The sequence below is a fragment of the Beta vulgaris genome, chromosome 8 (assembly GCF_026745355.1).
Source record: "Beta vulgaris subsp. vulgaris cultivar EL10 chromosome 8, EL10.2, whole genome shotgun sequence".
Lineage (NCBI taxonomy): Eukaryota > Viridiplantae > Streptophyta > Magnoliopsida > Caryophyllales > Amaranthaceae > Beta > Beta vulgaris.
Window position 1 is genome coordinate 27,321,767 of NC_079209.1, and position 7,291 is coordinate 27,329,057.

A 7,291-nucleotide genomic window follows, 5' to 3' on the forward strand; every position below is an offset into this window, starting at 1 on the left:
CGTAAAGACACAGAAGATGCAGACCGAAGACACAGCGGAGGATGCAAGATCAAGAGCAGTGCATTAAATGAGTAACGGTCCGGCTAAATAAGGAAGGAGTTTAACAAGCCATAAATTCAGTCGTTGAGGAGCGTGAGTCAAGACGTTGGAGCATAAGTGAAGGAGATCACCGTGATTTAAGCACAAAAATAAATGTAATAATGAGTAGATTTATTTTTGTATTCGTTGGGGAAAAGCCAAAGAAAAGAGAAGGCATATAAAAAAGAGAGAGAGGTCATTGTCATGTTTTTTACACAACATTGTGAGAAAGACATTAGAGTGAACTAAGCATTCTTGTAAACGACGATCAGTCACGAAGAAAGATAGTGAACTATATCAGTTTTGTGGATCTCCAACCACCCGCGGTTTTTTACCCATCTTCATTGGGGTTTTTCGCGTCACTACTTTTGTGTGTTCATCCCCTTTGACTCCCCTTTGCATTCTTTTGTCGCATCGACTTTAACATCATCTGGTTAAAACGTCCCACAAACTTCAATTTCATCCTAAGTGATAAATTTTAGCATAAACAACAAGAATGTTAAGTTCTCTCTAGTGTTCTTCCAACTATGTTGCGTAAAAAACTTGTCAATGACCTCTCTCTCCCTTTTATATGCCTTCTTTTTTCTCTTGGCTTTTTCTCAACGAATACAAAAATGAATTCACTAATTATTACATTAACTTTGGTGCTTCAATCATGGGAGATCTTCTCCGCTTACGCTCCAACGTCTTGATTCATGCTCTTCAACGGCTGAATTTATGGCTCATTACGCTCCTTCCTTATTTAGCTGGACCGTTACCATAAATGCTCTGCTCCAATCTCGCGTCCTTCGCTGCGTCTTCAGGTCACAATTACTTCGTCATCATGTCAGATGGCATCATGTCATCAAGTCATCACGTCGTTGCGTTAATGTCATCCTGTCAAAAAATTCAGCCGTATCAGTTTGCCCCCAATTGTTGAATCGGGGTGACACAAAACCCATGAGACAATTGTTAAGAAAAATCAATAAATCAAATGAAATTCTGTCTGAGTCATTAAGATATCAAAAATCACAAGAAAAATCTCACTTTTGTCAATTATAGAAAAAATAAATCCCCAAGGAGACACAAGGAAGGAAAGGGGATCCGTTTAAGCGGTTATTTTTGGTAGCTCAAGGGTCTCAAAATACAAAAGGTAGTTTTCTTTTTAAATAGCTGTTTTTAATTATAATCGTTGGCACGATTGTCATGATTACTCTTTGTTGGCATAAATAACTTGGGCGGTTTAAAGATCCCAACTCTTACTCTAACTTCATCAAATCTTTCTCTCTCTTCAAGTAAGGCAATTCCCTTAACTTCCATTATTCTCTCGGCCGGAAAATCGACCGCTGACACCAGGTAATTTCGTACTTTTCGCTCGTTATTTTCCTTTGATTCGTTCTACTTTCTCTTCCTCTACTGTTCTCATGGCACCTAGCAGGCGTAGCATTAGGACTTTTGTAAAGAACCAAGAAAAATCGAAAGGGAAAGAGAAAGATGTAGAACCAAGGGTAGAAAATGAGGATGAACTGTCAACGATGTCAGAAGAGGATCTTTTAAGGTTTTTAGACTTAGGGAATTTGCCCAAAAGTACTATCATTAGGAATGCTGAGTCTGACGAACCACCAGAGTCGTGTCCCCAAAAATGGGTGGTGCTCTACGAATACCCTTTTAAAATAGGTCTTAGACTTCCCTTCACCCCCCTAGCAAGGGATTTGATGCAAATTTACCAAATCATCCCCGGGCAAATTATGCCCCAAGTCTGGAGGATTCTGAGTGTCATCGACAGGGTGATGGCGTCGTGGGAAGAACCCTTCACCCTCCATGACTTACTGTTACACTATGAGATTAGGGTCAAAGCAAAAAAAAAATAGGATAGCCCTACATGCAAAGGCGAGGTTAGAGCCTCTGGTCGAGGGAATACAGTCGAATGACAGAGGTTGGAAAAACAGGTTTGTGTTTGTGAAGAGGTCGTCGCTAGGGGAAGCTGGGACGTCTCTGGTTGGCGGCTGGAATACCGAAGGTGTGTTTATTTCCAGCCTTTTTAAGTTCATGTCATGTCGTTAACACTACTCTTACATCGTTTCTACTACAGGTCTTAACCCAAAATTGTTGTCGCATCGCGACGAATCTCAGAGTCTCTGTGACAAGTTTCTGAAGGTGCCAGAGGAAGATAGGCAATTCAGAAGGATTTTATTTGCTTCTCAAGACAGTTGTTCATCTATGGCATCTGGTTAGTCTATCTATTCTTTCTGACTTTTATTTTTGAGTAGGACTTTCCAAGAAAGGGTTTCGTGTTATTGATTCAAACAATATTGGTCAGGTTCATCACAGTCGCGCCCTAGGGGGAGTTTGGATGGGCAAGCGTTAGCTGAGATGCTGCGCAAACGCAAGAGGGAGTCCTCTACTGACGCGGCGTCCTTGTCGTCTGCATCGACAAAGAAGGACACAGGAGTCTCGTCCACTTTGACGATGAGCATGACGTCGCATCTAAGACGCGACAAACTGACTTCCTGGCCCCTCCAGACAAGAGCGGTCCTTCCTATACTGTGACCGTCCCTAACGACTTCATGTCGTTGGAGAGGTCCATATGGCCTGAGGCTGACAGGTTTCTTTTTCCTAGCGCAACAGAGAGGATCAAGGACCATACTCTTCCTCGTATGATGTCAGATGGGCTAGAACTCCTATTTCAGGTATAGACACTTGCTTTTCTTTTCATACACTATGCTCATCATGACAATAACTTTCGACTCTCTAAGTGACGTGCATCATGTCTTTTCTATGCAGTCTTCTCAACACCTCCTAATGGCTAAGAGGGAGATCTCATCTTTGCTGAAGGGTCATCTGACCATAAAGCAGAGAATGGAGAAGGCTGAATTGGGCGCAAAGTCCAAAAGCGATGAGGTGGAGTCTTGCAAGAAGGCCATGGAGGGTATGGGAAAAGCTCTAAAGAAGAATGGGGAGGAGCTGGAAGAGATAAGGCAGAGAGCGACTAAGCTGGAGGAATCTTCTCGTCAAGAAATCACGACGCTCCAGGCGAGCGTTGACGCATAGAAGAATGAGATGGACATGCTCGAGGCTGAAGTGACAACCAGGGACAGGGCTAAGCTGATGCACCAATTTCTAATGAAAAAGACGGCGTCGTGGACGCCACAGAAGGACATTGACCTATTCCCCAAGTACATGGGGTCCATGAAGGAATCTGATGGACGAGGAAGACCTGGTCGCGACAGCGGACTCTTCGCCAAAAGTTGATGAGAACACCCCGTCCTGTGCCGGGTTCATAGCGTAAGACGTGCCACCTGCCCCTGAGACTGAGAAGGAAGCTCCAGCCACTGTCTTACCAGCTGTTGCGTCAAAGAAGGAGGGAGCTGAAGACGCTCCTGACGTTTAATTTTTAAGCACTTTATATCATGCCCCTTTTACTTAAACTTTAATCAAACTCTTGTTATAGGTCGCTCGAAGGAGTGACTGTTTGTACTGTAGTTTTGGGTCACCTATGGGGGTGACCATAACTTTTTATCGTTTGAACTTTTGTCTTTACTTTGTGTCGTATGCATGTGTCTCAATCGTTATTCTGACGTTTCTAGAGGGTAGTCAAGCGCTTGGTAAGCCATCTTCGGTCGTTCAGACGTATTGGTTGGTCTTAGTAAAAGCCATCTTGGGTCGTTCAGACGTAACATTTGGACTAAATGACTTTAGAATACATATACGAAATATATAGATAATTACGTGTGTTTGTCAGAGAGATCAGCAGTTATAACTTTAAAATGATTGTGCCCCTGTCATAACGTCAGCTGAGGCAATAATGGACCAAAAGATTTTATATGGTAGTAAAATGTAAATATGCCTGATGTCTTGTGAAAAATCATCGTAACGTTGACGAGATGGACGGGAACAGCTTCCTTGAAATTCAACAATACCCAGTGAGAGAACACTATGGTCGCTAGCAGCTAGCGACACAGATATAATAGCATTACCATCTATCTACATCCTTTTTTTTTACGATTGGCAAAACAAAGCTTATTACTTAGCTTAAAAGAAGTATCGTTTGAGGTGTGTGGCATTCCAGCTACGTGGCACGGAGCTTCCGTCACGTCGGACCAATTGGTAGGCTCGTGTTCCTACCACTTTACTAATTAGGTATGGTCCTTCCCACTTCTGTCCTAGCTTACCGTGTTAGCCTCTTGTGTGTTCTGAAATACTTTCCTTAGAGACCCAATCACCTTCGACGAAGGATTTGGCTTGGACGTTTTTATTAAAGCTCCTCGCTACTATTTGCTGCTGGGCCGCCATGCGTACCAATGCTGCGTCGCGCAACTCTTCAATGGTATCTAGGTCGTTTATCAGTTCATCGTGGTTCTGTCGCTCCGTCGCTAGCTACATCTCGCAGTCGGGACGCTCACCTCTGAAGGCAGGACAGCCTCACAACCATAGACTAGTGAGAATGGTGTTTGTCCAGTTGCAGTGCGCGGTGTCGTGCGATTAGCCCATAAGATGGAAGGCAACGCCTCCGCCCATTTACCTTTCTTGGCTGTGAGTGCTTCTTCAAAGAGTCAATGATCGTCTTGTTACTGGACTCAGCCTGTCCATTGGCTTGCGGGTATCTTGGTGTTGACGTTAACAACGTTATGCTCCATTCATCGCAGAAACGTCTTGTCTCGTTGCTAATGAACTGCGAATAATGTTAGTGTATATAAAAGAATGTTAGTGTATATAAAAGAAATCACTTCCTTATCGCGTACCTGTTGAAAAGAACCTGCTTCAATCCACTTAGAAAAGTAGTCAGTTAGTGCCAACATAAAGACCTTCTGACCTGGGGCTGGAGGTAATTTGCCAACTATGTCCATGCCCCATTTCATGAAAGGCCAAGGTGTTAGAGTAGGATGCAAAAGTTCACAAGGTTTATGCGTCATACCTGCATGTCGTTGACAACTATCGCATTTGGCGACATACCTTATTGCGTCTTTTCTCATTGTTGGCCAATAGTATCCCATGCGCAACACTCTGTTGAATAAATTGCGTCCTCCTGAGTGATTTCCACAAGTGCCTTCATGCATGTCCTTCAGGACTTGCCCCCACTAATCCTTTTCCAAACAACGCAGATAGGGGCCTGCGGCAGATTTTTTAAACAGTACTCCTTGAATGAGTATGTATCGCGACGCCTTGAACCGAATTCTGCGTGCTTTTGCCTTATCTGTTGGGAGTATGTTGTTAGCAAGGAAATCATAAAGAGGTTTTGTCCAACTGATACTTACCTCCTCGGCGTCAGGGTTGCTCTCAGATACGGGATTACCGATGTTACTGACGACCTCATGGTTGCTTTGCAGCTGTTCGACCGTCGTCGTGACAGCGTCCCCAACACTCCTAGCGATAGCAGGATTCGCCAAATGAACTATAGGGACAGACGCAAAAAAAAGTCCCTTAAAGAAGATCCGAGATTGGCCAATGCATCCGCTTGCGTATTCTGGTCCCTAGGTATCTGCAAAATGTCAAATGAATTAACACTTTACTTTTACGCTGAGCTATTTCTAAAAATGGCCATTTTGAGTCCTTTGCCGCGAATTCGCCCTTGACTTGGCTGACTATCAGCAGTGAATCGCTGAAGACTTTCAATGCTTTTGCTCCCATGTCTTCTGCTAACGTCATTCCTGCTATGAGCGCCTCGTACTCGGCTTCGTTATTCGTCGCTCTAAATTCACAGCAAATGGCTCGTACTATCTTGCCCCCTGTGGCGACTTTAGCACAATGCCTAGACCTGCACCACGAAAATTAGAAGATCCGTCAACGAACAATATCCAAGAGTCGTCGTTTACTTGATTAATCTTTGCGACTTCGTCGTCCGCAAGCTTTTCTAGCTCTGGGCTAAAGTCTGCCACAAAATCTGCCAAAGCTTGTGACTTGATAGCTGTTCTTGGATGAAACTGGATGTCGTACGCACTGAGTGCTATTGCCCACTTGCTCATGCGTCTTGTCAATTCTGGGTGTCGCAAGACAGACTTGATAGGATAATTAGTCATAACGATAACAGTATGTGTTTCAAAATAGTGCCTAAGCTTTTTAACAGCTACGACTATGGCTAAAATGAGCTTCTCTAATGAAGAATACTTGGTCTCCGCATAGAGACTTACTGACATAGTAGATTGGTAGTGCTGGCTTTCCGCTTCCCGCGTCAGGACAACACTGACGGACACATTGCTTACCGCGAGATAGAGCTGCAACGTCTCTCCGATATTTGGCTTCGACAGCAATGGCGGTGACGCTAAGTAGCTTTTAAGTTTCTGCAGCGCGTCTTCGTGTTGTTGCGACCAGTCGAAGCCCTTATTCTTTCTTAGGACGTCATAAAATAGGTGGCATTTTTAGACGACCGGGATATGAAAGATTCAGCGCGGCTACACGACCGGTCAACTTTTGCACCTCCTTGACGCTTCGTGGAGATTGAATGTTGATGATGGCCTTTATTTGATCCGGGCTGGCTTTGATTCCTTGTTGCGTAACGACATTACCCTAAGAACTTTCCTGCAGACACTCCAAATGTGCACTTAGTGGGATTTAATTTCATGCCATACCTTCGTAGGACGTCAAAAGCCTCCGACAGATGCTGGATGTGATCGTCTGCTCGCTTGGATTTGACGAGCATATCGTCTATGTATACTTCCATGGTGTCGCCCAGTTGATCTTTAAACATTTGGTTGACCAATCGCTGATATGTGGCACCTGCATTTTTCAAACCAAAAGGCATAACCTTATAACAATATATACCTTTATCAGTAACAAAGCGTCTTTTCCTGGTCGTCCGGATGCATCAATATTTGGTTGTACCCGGAATACGCGTCCATGAACGTTAAAAGCTCGTGACCTGCCGTCGCGTCAACCATTGCATCTATATGAGGGAGAGGGAATGGATCCTTGGGACATGCTTTGTTCAAATCTGTGAAGTCGATGCAGACTCTCCAGTTCCCGTTTTTTTTGCTGACCACCACGACATTGGCTAACCAATCTGGATACTTTATCTCACGGATCTTTTCGGTATCGATCAGCTTTTGAACCTCGTCATTGATGACTTGATTCCTTTCAGGTGCGAATTTGTGTCTTTTCTGTTTTACAGGCTTGTGAGCGGGGTCGACGTTGAGCTTATGCGTAATGACGTCAGGACTGATTCCTGTCATATCTTCATGGGACCAAGCAAAACAATCTTGGTTAGCTTTTCAAAAAATCAACTAACTGACCTCGTATT